Source organism: Lutra lutra, chromosome 9, assembly GCF_902655055.1.
Source record: "Lutra lutra chromosome 9, mLutLut1.2, whole genome shotgun sequence".
Taxonomy (NCBI): domain Eukaryota; kingdom Metazoa; phylum Chordata; class Mammalia; order Carnivora; family Mustelidae; genus Lutra; species Lutra lutra.
The window spans coordinates 64,687,762-64,703,700 of record NC_062286.1 but is presented as its reverse complement, the minus strand read 5'-3'; positions in this window follow the sequence as shown (position 1 = coordinate 64,703,700).

Sequence of the window (15,939 nt, the reverse complement as noted above, 5' to 3'; positions counted from 1 at the left end):
AACATACTAGATTGTCACTCGTTCTACCAAGAGCCCCATTCTGTCTTCTTGAAGACAATGCACATTAGACAACAGCATTGTAAATTATCAAGGCTATGCAGTCAAAGATAATTTCGACTAATACAATCTTCTTTCCACTACATTTAAATACTACACTCAGATCCTAAGCTTTTCTTTGATTACAGATTCTTTGTCAACTTCTTCTGCTTTTTCTAGAATTACTTCTGTGGGCTCTTGAGTTAGATTGCCTAGGTCATCCACTTACAAATCTTTGATCTTTAGACAATTGCTTAAACTTACCGTGCCTCAGTCTCCTCCTCTGCAAAATGGAAATCACAGTAGTATTCACCATGGAGTGTGATATGTTAAGTGTGATATGATAAGATAAAATATGTTATTGCATGTAAAGGATAAAAACTCTGGAACACAGTAGGTGGTCCAAAAACGTTAATTATTATTGATAGTATTTAACCCACTGAGCCACCCAGGCACCCCCATATTGATAGTATTTAAATCATATTTTTGTAGAACTTCTAATTTATAGATTCTCCACTGTGTTTTAATTTTATTTATTTATTTATTTATTATTTCATTCTTTTTTATTATGTTATTTTAGTCACCATACTGTACGTCATTAGTTTTGGATGTAGTGTTCCAAGATTCATTGTTTACATATAACACCAGTGCTCCATGCAATATGTGCCCTCCTTAGTACCCACCACCAGTCTCACCCATCCTCCCACCCCACCCCCAAAAACCCTCAGTTTGTTTCTCGGAGTCCACGGTCTCTCATGGTTCTTTCATATCTAAAATGCAATCTTTTTAAAAGTTCTAAACTGCTGCATCCATATAGATGCCGTGTTTTCTCAACACTAATGGGGAATATGAACTAGAGAGTTTTGAAAATTGGCTCCTGTTTCTTGGAATGACTGTCTTACTTCCACTTAAAGATTATTAGCTATATCTCCTCATGATAGTTTTTCTCCCCACAACTGCTAAACATTTCCATTTGCCTGATGATTTTTCTCTTTAACTTTACAGAGTAAGAGCCTATGTCCAGTTGGGGGAGCTGATACTATATTGACCAACAATTAGGTGGGTTTCATTGTTAACTTTATTTTTGATAGAGTATCATAATTTTCTATCTGTATTATTCAACTGATAAGCACTCACCATTGCATAAACATTTATTTTTTTTTTTAAGATTTTATTTATTTGTCAGAGAGAGAGAGAGAGCAAGCACAGGCAGACAGAGTGGCAGGCAGAGGCAGAGGGAGAAGCAGGCTCCCCATAGAACAAGGAGCCCGATGTAGGACTCGATCCCAGGACGCTGGGATCATGACCTGAGCTGAAGGCAGCGGCTTAACCAACTGAGCCACCCAGGCGTCCCTGCATAAACATTTATATCGCTTTTGATTTTTCATAAGCTTCTTCGTGGACATTTGCTGGAATAATTTCCCCTTAATTTCTCACACACTATCCTGTCTTTTTAGCCTGAGTAATTTCTATTCAACTTTTAGACTTCAGTTCAAAGTCATTGCTAAGTTTTAAATCCAGTCAAAGAGGGAAAAGGGAATATTTTCATTTTATTTTGCTTGATCCAGGAGTCTGCGGTGGCTGCGGTGAGTCGTGCAAGAGCTTCTGGGGAATTAATCACAGGATAGAAAATTCCCTGCTTGGTAAGAAGTTTTCTTTTCTGCAGTTGCTAAATAACCCAAAGTTACCTGAGCTCCTGTCCCGGCCTTCTCCACCTGGCACGGACTCATCTCACCGGTGGCCTGTTCCGACGTTGCCTGCCTCAGCCTCTGGGCGCCCTCTGTTACCTGTCCTCCACTGACCACCCCACAGGACTCAACTCCCAACTTTTGTTTTGAAACCAGATTATGAAGAGGAAGTATTAGGCAATCCTCTTTTCTTATTACATGGGTGGACCTATTTGGTCTTACTAGCCTCATCACAGACTAGTTACTATGGCTTTTGATCTGATCCCATGTGCACTAGATTTTGTAGAGACAATCTTCTAAGTTGGGCCCTCTTCATGAACTTCTCCCCTGTTATCCAACAATTTTTTTTTCCATTTCTCCCACGATTTACATTTTTTTTAAATTTTATTTTTAATAAACATATATTTTTATCCCCAGGGGTACAGGTCTGAGAATCGCCAGGTTTACACACTTCACAGCAATCACCATAGCACATACCCTCCCCAATATCCATAACCCCACCCCCCCCAACCCCTCTCCCCCCATCAACCCTCAGTTTGTTTTGTGAGATTAAGAGTCACTTATGGTTTGTCTCCCTCCCAATCCCATCTTGTTACATTTATTCTTCTCCTACCCCCTCAACCCCCCAATCATGCTTAGTGAAATAAGTCAATCGGAGAAAGACAACTATCATATGATCTCCCTGATATGAGGGAGAGGAGATGCAACATGGGGGGTTGAGGCGATTTACATTTTTTTGATCAGTTCCTTGGAACTTAGGGAAAGAGTTTGTTAAATATACTTGCTCATATCACTATTCTGAAATGCAAAGTTCCTATTTTTCCTTCTTTATGGGAAATCCTTACTTTCTCACAGTGTTGCCATTAGTATCTAATGAACCCAGATTTGAAGTATGTGATTAAATATATAATACATCTCCTTGAAAGAGAAGCCAGTTACCTTAATTTTTTTAATTATAGTAAAATCATTCTCTTGGATTTGTAGTTGAATTTTTGTTAAACCAATAAATAAGCTAGATAACATGAATTTTTAACCTTCCCCTTGATAATTATATGAAAATATTCATAGCACATACTGCATCATAACAGATAGAGTAATATCTAGATAGATACTAGATAGATAGAGTAATAGAGTAATAGAGTAATAGATAGATACAAATATGTAGAAGATAGTCTCACTTGAATACTTGAAAAATTATTTTTAGAAACAAGAACTTTAAAACCGTTATATTCAGTCCATTTCTTCAGTGAGAGCAGTTTCTTCTTTCATTCTTCTTACCTTATTAATTCTCAAAGATTTTCACTTTATGATTCATGTATATTAGTGCTTTTCCACCTTTTAAAATTCATGTTTCCTTTATAGCAAATATTTGTTGGAGTGTTATGTTCCTAAAATTTATAGTTCAAAGATATTTTTCCATTTGTAAACATAACATAATGTTGTAATATTGAATTATACTCTTTTCAAATTATAACACTCCTGCAGAAATTCTGGTAGGTCCTATAGGCTATGTATCTGACTCCTGTCTCAGTCCTCTGACCTATGTGGAGAAGTTGCATTTAAACCTTTGCGTTACTGATTTTTACAATGGAGCTATCGTCTGGCTAAGCACTGAGCTAATTTTTTCTTTTACTCTCCTTTGCATGATTTAGGCATAGCTGACCACTTCCAAATCCTAGGGTATAAATCACAGGTCCTCTCCATTCTGCACATTCTGTTCCATTCTGTTCCTAGAACACGACTCCAGCCCCCAGGACTTCAAAACTACTTAGTCGATACATTCACTTCATCTAAATAATCTCTGTTCTTCCATGGTTATGTGCCCTTCTCTCAGAAGTTTTCCTGAACCACCAAGCTTGGCCCGTATTTCTTGCAGATGCTCGTCAATATCACAGTGATTTTCACACAGTATTGAAAACGCATATTTAAATGCCTTTCCTACCAAATAAACAAACCAAACAATTAGCAGGCAAGAACTATGCCTTTTTGAAATTGGTATCCATAACGCCAAGCACAATATCAACCCTCAAAAATGTGTGGAATTAATGATTAAATAACACAACCATGTGAAACATTAGAATTATGAGGCAATGTTAACCCAGCTATCACACAGTTGGCAAGCCTAAGAATAGCAGTAACTATTCATACGTTAAGTGTGGGGAAAATATAAACTTTAAGACTAATTAATCAGTATCTCTGAGTTTGTTTTTTTAAGAATTTTTCAGTAATCATGTAAATGTCAACATTATGTACTGTTGACATCGGTTAAAATTTAGCCATGACTCATATTCATACCAGGTTTTCATAGCTAATGTGACATAGAGAAATGAGACAATTATCCAGGAAATTGGGGTGTGTGATGCGAATAGGAAGCTTTGACCTAAATTACATTGAGTGTATAATTTGGTCTAGCTTTGATTTTCAAATGCAACAGAAGTATCATTCCAGTTACTTGGGAGTCATTCAGCCTCCCTGCCACCCCTGGTTCTAGGGCAGACTCTCCCTTTTAAGAGGTACTTTTCAATTTGGCAGCACAGCAGCATAACCTGTGTGAATTTGTTTACATGTAAACATCTCAACATAGGTGGAAGGTCCATTTGGAGAAAATATTAAGATACTACTTGGACACATTGTTTGAAATAGCAAAAGACAGGATACTAATCAAGTGGCAATCAATAGAGATCCAGTCAAATAAAGTCTGATATTTCTATATCATCAAACGCTATCTAGCCATTAAAAATTTTAAAAAGGTGTTTTTTTCATTAGTCCTGATATGAAACAGTTGCTAAAATATACCATTAAGTGACAAAACTAAGATTTTTACACACAGATTATGTGTAAAGTATGCTAATATTTGTGTAAAAAGAGAAAATTAAATGTCTATAAATATAGGTTTATAGTATATAAATATATCTCATATGTAATATGTGCATTGTATGTATATGTGTCCTATGTAAATATATATATATATACATACAATACATTATAGGTAGATTGCATATATTATGTGCTTCAATATGAAGGATATCTCTGGAGAGGCTCGTAAGAAATAGTGGTTGCTTCTGGGGAGTAGAGTTGAAGGTAAGAGAAAGACTCATTTTTTTAATTGTATAACTTTCTGTACAACTGAAATTTTGTTAATGTGCATGAATTATCTTTTAAGTTTAAAAAAATAATAAAGTAAGTAAAATCTATTAAAATGAGTTATCAAAATAGTTTTAAAAATTAAACCTGATGGTGGGCCAGACTTTTCTAATAGTGATCGACATAAATGGTATTTTGAAGTATCTATAACATATCTAGTATGATATGAAAACACCTCCAGGCTCTTTGGTGGAAAAATCATAGGTAATGCAGATACCATGTGGTTTATTATGTAATTGCAGAAAATGTTAATTCCAGTTAAAATTAGTGAAAATGAAGATGTGATATTTTCCCCTGTCTTCCAGTTTCACAGACTGTTCCTAGTCTATCCAGGAATTCAGTGAGTGATTATGGGCCCAAATTAAGAAACTTCTCTTTCAAAGAATCCCCTGGGCTTAAATACTTTCATATTCTAAGTAAAAAAATTAATACATATGTTTGTCATAAGGGTTCAGATGAAAGCTAATATGTTACTGTAGAATTTTTCTTAATTCTACCTTATAAATATGCTTTGCATTAATTTACTGTAAGATACCACAGTCAACAAGTTAGACATATTATAACAATTTTGTTTGAGTTTATATTAATGTATAAAGTGAAAAATATATCCATCAGTTACCAGTGAATCTCTTCCATGTACACATGTGTTACTGCTGATTCTAGCCTTTTTTTTGGTAATTGAATTTCCTCTTTTCTCCACCCCAACCAAAAATCAGTGAGTTATAGTTTTTAACATTTTCTTTACTTTTCCTTTATGCCCAAGACACAGCCAGTAGCATCTTTCACACCTATGTCCTGACAAACTGTAACAGCTACTGAAACCTATGTCTTCATTTGATTTTGTACAGCATTATGCTTTTCATCCTAGGCAATGTGATTGAAAGAAATTGCTCAAAATCCAATGCCCCTGACTTTTAAACAATCGTTGCCTCTTCCTTTTGTATCAGCCATAAAGCTGTTAATACTTTGAACCCTCTTTAAGTCACAAAATGTCCACTTGAAAACCTTAATCAGTCAGAAAGTTGGTAAATTATACCTTCATGCTATCCATATTGAGTACCCATTACTCCTGGACATAGCACATTAACTGACTCATTAGCTATTTCAAACCATATGGACTTGGGTTTGGGTGGGTCATTTTGATAATATCCCGAGGTGAGTTTCCTAATTATTGCAATTATGTGATCTCAATCACAAGGCCAGGCTCACGAAATAGTGTCAGTGCCTTTAGAATGAGTGTCAGTGCACCCAGACAATGACTGAGATGAGCAACATGCTCTTTGGTTGTTATAAGTCCCCTGATACCCAAAAAGTAATTACTTGAAAAGTTTTGAGAAAATGCCAGAAACAGTCTGAGAACAGAGTAAGCATGGAATATCACACTGCTTGACAATCATGAATAGATTGTTCAGCATTGAAACTGGGAAAACTTGAATGCCTTAATGTTGATGCTGTTTCAATATGATGTTTCTAATGTTAACCGTGTGTAATATTTCAAGCAACAAGCCAATAGATATTAAAGGGAGGGGGAGGAGTGAGAAGACAGCAAGTGTAAAAACTATGTTGTCTATGATAAATTCTGGGTTGGTATCACAAAACAAAAATAACAATTCAAAAGTTCACATACTGGAGGTGGGGGTGGGTGTTGAAAGAGGTTTTTTTTAAAAAACATAACTTAAAGTTGTTTTTATTGTGGTAAATATACATAAAGGTTATCATTTTAACCATTTTAAAGTGTACAGTTTTGTGGTATTAAGTGCATTCACATTGTTGCACAAGCATCATCACCACCCATCTCCAGAATTTTTTTATCTTGCAAAACTGAAACTCTGTACCTTTTACACAGTAACTCCCCATTTTATCCTCCCCAGCCCCTGGAAATCACCATTCTACTTTCTGTCTCTATGAATTTGACTACTCTACCTAACTCATACGAGTGGAATCATACAATATTTGTCCTTTCATGACCAGCTTATGTCTTCAAGGTTTATCCATGTTATAGCATGCATGAAAATTTCTGTTGTTTTTCAGCCTGAATAATATTTTGATTTATCCATATATCTGTTGATGGACACTTGGGTTGCTTCCTCCTTGTGGCTGTTGTGAATAATGCTGCTATCAGCATGGGTATATAAATATCTTTTCAAGTTCCTGCTTTCAGTTCGGAAAGGTTATTTTTTTTTCTGAAAGGTAATTTTCAAAGAGCAAAATAGCAAATGTGTATTTTCGAAGCCTACCTCTGCACAGGTACCTAGAAGTTACCAATAACAAATTAAAATTAAAATGTCTGATCATCATGACAGCATGGTGTTGGCACAAAAACAGACGCATAGATCAATGGAACAGAATAGAGACCCCAGAAATGGACCCTCAACTCTATGGTCAACTAATCTTCAACAAATCAGGAAAGAATATCCAATGGAAAAAAGACCATCGCTTCAATAAATGGTGCTAGGAAAATTGGTCAGCCACATGTAGAAGAATGAAACTGGACCATTCTCTTACACCATACACAAAGATAAACTGGAAATGGATGAAAGGCCTAAACGTGAGACAGAAACCCGACAAAATCCTAGAGGAAAACACAGGCAATAACCTCTTCAACAGTGGCCACAGTGACTTCTTTCAAGACATGTCTCTAAAGGCAAGGGAAACAAAACCAAAAATGAACTTTTGAGACTTAAATCAAGATAAGCTTTTGCACAGCAAAGGAAACAGTCTACAAAACTATGAGGCAACACATGGAATGGGAGAAGACGTTTGCAAGCGACATTTCAGATAAAGGGCTGGTATCCAAGACCTATAAAGAACTTCTCAAATTCAACACTGTAAAACAAATAATCCAGTCAATAAATGGGCAAAAGACATGGACAGAAACTTCTCCAAAGAAGATACACAAATGGCTAACAGACACATGAAGAAATGTTCAACATCACTAGTCATCAGGGAAATACAAATTAAAACCACAATGAGATACCACCTTATACCAGTTAGAATGGCAAAAATTAATAAGACAGGACACAATGGGCGTTGGTGAGGGTGTGGAGAAAGGGGAACCCTCTAGCACTGTTGAGAATGCAAGCTGGTACAACCACTCTGGAAAACAGTATGGAGTTTCCTCAAGATGTTAAAAACAGAGCTACCCTACAAGCTATCAATTGCACTACTAGTATTTATGCCAAAGATATAGATATAGTGAAAAGAAGGGGCACACGCACCCCAATGTTCATAACAGCAATGTCCACAATAGCCAAACTGTGGAAGGAGCCAAGATGTCCTTCAATAGATGAATGGATAAAGAAGATGTGATTCATATATACAATAGAATGTTACTCAGCCATCAGAAAGGATGAATACCTACCATTTGCATTGACATGGATAGAACTGGATGGGATTATATTAAGTGAAATAAGTCAAACAGAGAAAGACAATTATCATATGGTTTCACTCATATGTGGAATATAAGGAAAAGCGCAGAGGACCATAGGGGAAGAGAGAGAAAACTGAATGGGAAGAAATCAGAGAGGGAGACAAACCATGAGAAACTCTGGACTCTGGGGACAAAACTGAGGGTTACAGAAGGGAGGGGATTGGGGGGATGAGGTAACTAGGTGATGGGCATTAAGGAGGCAGGTGTGGTGGTGAGCACTGGGTGTTATATGCAACTAATGAGTCGTTGGACACTAATCAAAAAACTAATGATATTGGCTAATTAAACATAATTAAAAAATAAAAGTAAATAAAATTAAAATGTCTGCAATCAAAAATGATCAATTTGAGAAGTGAAACAGAGGAAATCCCCAAAGTGCACCACTTCCTTTCATTTTTCTGGCTTCTTATATATCAGCCAAAAATAAACATTAGAAGTAAAATATTTTTGTTTCTATAACTCCAAAATCCATATGAAAGGATCAGCACAATCCAAGCTGCCAAGGTGGGTCAGCTGGGGACAACACCTGAGCACCATTACAAAATCAGTATAGAAGCTTTGCAGGAGAGTGGTCATGCTCAGGTTGATATAAATAGCCAAATTGTTGAAATATGGAGGTATACTAGAAAAAGGAAAGAAGTCAGTAATCTCACAATTGAATGTTAATGATGAACAGATAACTAGCTGATAAGAAGTATTTTCATCTTTTGGGAAGAGTCTAGAGATTGGAAGATAGAAGAACAATTTCTGAAATAAACATCCATTTAGGCTGGAATTGCTGTCTGTATCAATGAGTCTCGGATTTCTCAAGACCCATTCATACTTACAAATAGCTTAAGGGTTCAAAACAGATCCTTACCAATTTAGAGGTGGAAATAACAGGCTTAGAATGTAGGATAAGTCAAGAATGAATAGAAGTTTATGTGTGTGTCTGTGTGTGTTGTTATTTTGCAGAATTAAGTTAAAGTACTTGATAGAGTATAATCTCAATTGGTATAGGGAGTCTAATTTTAGTGGATTTATAATGTTGAATGATGAGTCAGTGAGGAAGACACTCCCAGTGGCTTTAACACTTTTAAGTTTGTTTTTGGTGAGAAAGAGGATCAATATATTTTTTAATTAATTAATTTATTTGACAGACAGAGATCACAGGTAGGCAGAGAGGCAGGCAGAGAGAGAGGGGGAGGCAGGCTCCCCGCTGAGCAGAGAGCCCGATGTGAGGCTCGATCCCAGGACCCTGGGATCATGACCTGAGCCGAAGGCAGAGGCTTTAACCCACTGAGCCACCCAGGCGCCCTGAGGATCAATATTTATTTTCAATATTTTATTTTTGAATTATTTGTCCTTCTAAAATTGGGCCTATTCAACTTTATTCCTAGCCAGCCTAGGAAGCAAATCTGTTACCTCTGGTATAAGGACCAAATACCCTAAAGACATTTTATTTCAAGGTGATGTTTTCATAAAGACCCGACTCTTTGTTGGGTCTGTTATCAAAGGAACGAGACTGAGACGAAGTTATGCAAAGCCTTATTCTATGCCAAGCATTAGAAGTTAGACTGACCAGCAAGGGAAATGAGGCTGAGACAAAGTGAAAGTTATGTAAAGCTTTATTCTATGCCAAGCATTAGAAGTCAGACTGGCCAGGGCCGCCTCCGAAGAGAGAGACGCCACTTGGTCTTACAGGCTAGTTTTTATAGGGCACAATCGCAGGCATCTACATATGTGGCTTTGGCTGATTGGATGTCTCCTACCTGTGTGTTTTAGTAACGGTTACCTGGAACCTATATAAACAAAATGGCCTTGTTTTAGGTGTGTGTTTTAGTAACAGTTACCTGGAACTGATATCAATAACTGTTGAGGCATTTATTAAACAACAAAATGTCTACCTAGGCAACATGGAGTCACTATAGCTAAGTAGGCCCAGGCAGGCCCTAGGGGGTTAACATGTTTTAACGTGGAATCGACCCCAACATCTTAAAATACTAAACTCTCAAGGTTTCACACAGTATTCAAGTATGATGCATGGTGAGGGTGCTAAATTTGGTAGGTTAATATGACAGCAATTAAAAAGGATTGTATTGAAAAAGAACACATAGAAAAGTGTTGATAATTTTTGACCCTAAGGATTACCTAAAGAGATTCAAATATAAAGAAAAAAACTTTTACTAGAAACCAAACGCAAATGTGGGTGACAGCCCTAGCATAGGTAGGGCTTCCTTCCGAGCAAAAAATGTGTCATATGGTCACTCTTTAGTGGGGCCATCCTCACTCTTAATCCCATGTCACACTGAATATTGTATACTGTACAGCAGAATGTTTAAGAGCACAGGCTCTGAAGCTAGACTTCTGGATTCAAATTTTGTCACTGCTGCTTTCAGACTGTCTGAGCTTAGGCAAGTAACTAAACTGCTCAGAGCCTCAATTCATCCACTGTAATATAAGGACAATAATATACCCATATCATTCCTTTTTCTAACTATTAAATGAGTTAAAGTGATTGGTGAATCCATAGCTCAATATTTGGTAAGCCACTACTATTGCTGGTATTGGAGTTTCCTTCTTTGATTTGAATTAAGAAGCATTTGAGGGGCGCCTGGGTGGCTCAGTGGGCTAAAGCCTCTGCCTTTGGCTCGGGTCATGATCCCGGAGTCCTGGGATCGAGCCCCACATCGGGCTCTCTGCTCAGCGGGGAGCCTGCTTCCTCCTCTCTCTCTCTCTGCCTGCCTCTCTGTCTACTTGTGATCTCTGTCAAATAAATAAACAAAAATCTTTAAAAAAAAAAAAAGAAGCATTTGAAAGCCAGTTTTAGAGAAAGCCCAAACTGAAGAACCACACAAAGGGAGAAAGTCATAGGCTAATTTTTAAAATTAAAATATTTGGTGTATTTCAACCATTTCCAATGTAAATGTCTTGTATCTGTCTTTGTGATCATTGCTCAGGACTATTCTGTAATTCTGCTAATGCTTAAGTCATGGTTTCTCTTATTGCCTAACTTAGGTCTGATGGACAGCCAAGAACTGTGGCAGGAATTGGATTTTTTCGGGGATAGAATAAATCCTGTAGCTGGATTAAAGATATCCTTCTATTTTTGGACTGTTTTATCCTGGTGTTTTCAAGGTTGGCTCAATTTGAAAGGATGTGAGTTGGGTGGCTTTTCTAAAAAAGGTAAGCTTCTGCTAAGAGACACTCAAAAACCTTTTTCCTGCCTTTGCAGATCACTGGCTCCTTATATTAGCCTATGCAAGTTGTGCCTCCTTTATTTAACTTTTGCTCCCATATCCTAGTCCCTTTTCATCTAATTTATAAATTGCACAAAATATTCATCAGTTTTGGGGCGCCTGGGTGGCTCAGTGGGTTAAGCCGCTGCCTTCGGCTCAGGTCATGATCTCGGAGTCCTGGGATCGAGTCCCGCATCGGGCCCTCTGCTCAGCAGGGAGCCTGCTTCCTCCTGTCTCTCTGCCTGCCTCTCTACCTGCTTGTGATCTCTGTCTGTCAAATAAATAAATAAAATCTTTAAAAAAAATATTCATCAGTTTGTAATGGTCCCTGTGATTTCAGTATAGATGACTACTCCTCATGCATTAAATAGTGCTCAATAAAACTATGTGTAAATGAAATAAAATGTGACTCTACCGGGGGATTTTAATACTTCAACTATTGCAAGTCTTCCCTCTTCCAATGTACTCTGTCTCACTTGTTCCATTACATCACGGAGATGTGCAAAGTGAAAATTGCCTGGTACATTTTCCCTTCTGAAATAGTAATGGAAAATCTTTGAATTGCTGAGATTATTGGAATGTCTATTACCTAAGAGCAGGTGTTGTCAGTGAGACCAGTGGTATGTGTGTGTAAGTGAGAAGGGGGGTGGGGTGGGATGGTTTAGTGTCTAATTTATGTAATTAATTTCTATAGCATGAAATCATACTATATATTAGCTAAAAAATTTTGATGTGACTCCTGAAGTTTAGGGATCCACAATACTCTTCCAATGAATATAAAACCATGAAAAATAGGCAGGTTCTATAAATAACTTGGAGATCATTAGCGCAGCTTGTCAGTACTGGCATATGCAGCATTTTAGAAGAGTGAGTAATGTTCTGTCTTATTTTTAGAATTTATTGACTTCAGTGGAACAAAAGACTATTTAATAACTTTTCTTGTAGGCTGATGGGAAAAGGGAAATCTTTGTTGACTTCAGAAGAAACATGAATCTGTGCATTTTAATGAGTTTAGGTAACCTATGGTTGTATAGTTGTAAACTTTTATTTAAACAAAGTAATACTAAGTTAAATAATTGTACCATTTTATGCAAATTAAGGGTGTCTTTTCCTTCCTAACATTTTGCCATCCTAATTGTCTAACACCTTAATTCCTTCAAACTAAAAACATAAGGGCACCAGTCTGGGATGCCCAGTGACTCAGCAGAATGAGACAAAAACCTTTATATCAAATCCAAGTTATGATATAAAGATCAAATGCCTCTCTATCCAATCCCACAAACATAAATGATATCCCACAGTATTCAAATTACATCCAGAAAAGGAACAGAAATGAGTAGCAGTGAGAAGTCTTTTATCAAGGGAGAGCAACAGGTATGACTGATAGCAAAACATCTAAAATGACTGAATATAAATCCAAAGTAGTGTCTTAAACAACAATGGGGACTTCAGAGTTAAAGAAAACAGTCAATTATATAGCTAGTCAACTATACAAATAATTACTTTTTTTACATCTGAGTCAATGGATATAAATAGGGACCCCAGTACAGACAGAAATATTGACAGAACTTTCTTACAAGTGTTTCAGGTAGAAAAAGAATACTGGCTCTATTTCTGAGATTTATAGAAATATAAGTATCCAACATGGGAGGGTGACCAAAGACAGGATAATAGAAATCGTTATATTGATAAATAGGAAAAAAAAATCTGTGCTCTGAACAGAAATATGCTCATATTTTCATGAATATGGTCAATATTTTTAAATAGAAGTCTAGGAAGAGGAATTGAGTGTGGCTAAGTTTTATCAAAATGTGACCAGTGCTACAGTATTTGTCTACTTGGTGGAAGAGAGAAAAATACCATGACCAAGGATTTCAAATGAAGAACTGTCTAGTAACAAATTGTTATTAAATAGAGCTCAAATAACGCCATAATCTAGGTCTTTAATCTAAATGGGAAATGTCTCAGTAGTGTATGTGGACTCACCAGCTATTTTTAGAACTCGGAGCGGGGAAAATTGTTTTTTAATCTTGAGACTTGTATTGATCCTGATTTAGTGCTTTGTACTCCAGGGCTCCCAGAGAGAGGTGACACTTAAGAGTGACAAGTAATGACATCATCTCCTGGTGGTGTCATAGTTCCTATTTATTATAACTCTATATCAAGGGTTAGAATGATATATATATATATAAAATTCCCTTAAAATCCTGACAAGCTCTATGGAAACCAATGAGCGGTTTCTATTCCCTATTACAAACCAGATACAAGAGAAAAATAAAAGGCAAACCTCCAGGTTTGAGGTTATTACCTAATTTGCATTTCCAATTTTCTTTCACCTTCAATATCTCTTACCTATTTGGTCCACTTCCACCACTCTTCTCTGTCTTAGGCCATCCTCCTCACAGTCAACACTGGACTTAGGCTCTTGGAGGTCTCTGACTTTCCTCTCTACCATTGCTTAGATGGGACCATTTTGCTTTGTATCAATTCAAGTAGAAACTGACTTTTACAAAGGGAGGGTTTTTTTTTTTTTTTTAAGATTTTATTTATTTATTTGACACAGAGAGAGAGATCACAAGTAGGTAGAGAGGCAGGCAGAGAGAGTGGGGGAAGCAGGCTCACTGCTGAGCGAGAGCCCAATGTGGGGTTTGACCCCAGGACCCCGAGATCATGACCTGAGCCAAAGGCAGAGGCTTAACCCACTGAGCCACCCAGGTGCCCCAGCAAAGGGAGGTTTTTGTTTTTTGTTTTTTGTTTTTTTAAAGATTTTATTTATTTATTTGACAGACAGAGATCACAAGTAGGCAGAGAGGCAGGCAGAGAGAGAGAGAGGAGGAAGCAGGCTCCCCGCTGAGCAGAGAGCCCGATGTGGGGTTCGATCCCAGGACCCTGGGATCATGACCTGAGCTGAAGGCAGCAGCTTTAACCCACAGAGCCACCCAGGTGCCTCAGCAAAGGGAGTTTTAATAACATTTAAGAAGAAGGTATTTTTACATTGACCAAATGTACGGTTGACCAAAAGCAGATAGTATGGCTGACAGAGCTTGCAAGATCCGGCCTTATTTTCTTGTCTTTTACACTCTTTTCTTGTGACCAGATTAAATTTGTATTGCTAGGCTAAGGCAGATAAGACTTCCTCCCTTTTTATATCCTCCCTTTTTATATAAGGTTCTTGAACTTTTGCTTGTTTGTTGATTTTGTATCAGAATGGCCATTTTGGTTCTGGGCTTTGCTGATCTCCTGGTCTACAATTATCTTTTACTGTTGACTATTATTTCTTACAGTCAACTGACTATTCCTTGACCATCTGGATAGAGAAGGCCCATCCCTATCTGGCCCTTAACAATGCTTTCTGAGGTTCTGAAAGAAACACCCCACACTTATCATTGTTGTGTGACTTTTCTTTTTTTTTTTTTTTTTTTTTTTTTAAAGATTTTATTTATTTATTTGACAGCGAGAGATCACAAGTAGATGGAGAGTCAGGCAGAGAGAGAGAGAGAGGGAAGCAGGATCTCTGCCGAGCAGAGAACCTGATGCGGGACTTGATCCCAGGACCCTGAGATCATGACCTGAGCCGAAGGCAGCGGCTTAACCCACTGAGCCACCCAGGCGCCCCTTGTGTGACTTTTCTAAATATTATTTGAGTTCTAGAGTCATTGGTCTGGTCTTCTAGTCCAAACATGTGAATAATCAAACCTTCAGAGGTACTCAGTACTTCAGTACTCAAGCTGGGAGTCATTCCCAGCTTGCAAATCATCCCAGTTTCTGATGTACAGAATCTATGAGCATAATAACATAGCTGTGGTTCTATGCCATTAAATTTGGAGTGGCTGTCACTCCAAATGGTAACTGAAACAACGGGGGGCAAAACTTTTGGAGTTCCTAACACATATATTGCATTTAAAGCTTTGGGACTAGATGAAATTAAAAAAGATCAATGTCTGTGCCCTGAGTAGAGACTGAGCAGAGACAGACTAAGTACCTCAGATATAGAAGGAATAGCCAGTGAGCTAAAAGAGCATTCTAGTGTTATAAAAGTCCAAGGAAGAGAACTGAGATAGGAAGTGACACATTTTTTGGTAATAAGACCAAGAACATGATTGTCAATTTCCTCCCTTCCATCAGAGCAACTGACTTCAGCTGGTTGGTTTCAATGATTGACTTCAGTAGGAGTGGAGAAAAAAAAATCATTGAAGTGGAGAGGTCAAATAAAGGAAACTTTAAACACATTTTGAAGTGAAGTATATATTTAAATTAATTATTTGACTTCAGATCATTAATGCTCACCACCATATCTTCGAGCTGTCATTTCCATAATCAACGGGCAATCCAAATGATAGCCAGGTACTTCCCAATTTTTCTAGGCCCTTTCCTAAATTTTCTACATATTTGCTCCATAAAAGCACCTTGTGTTTATATTCTC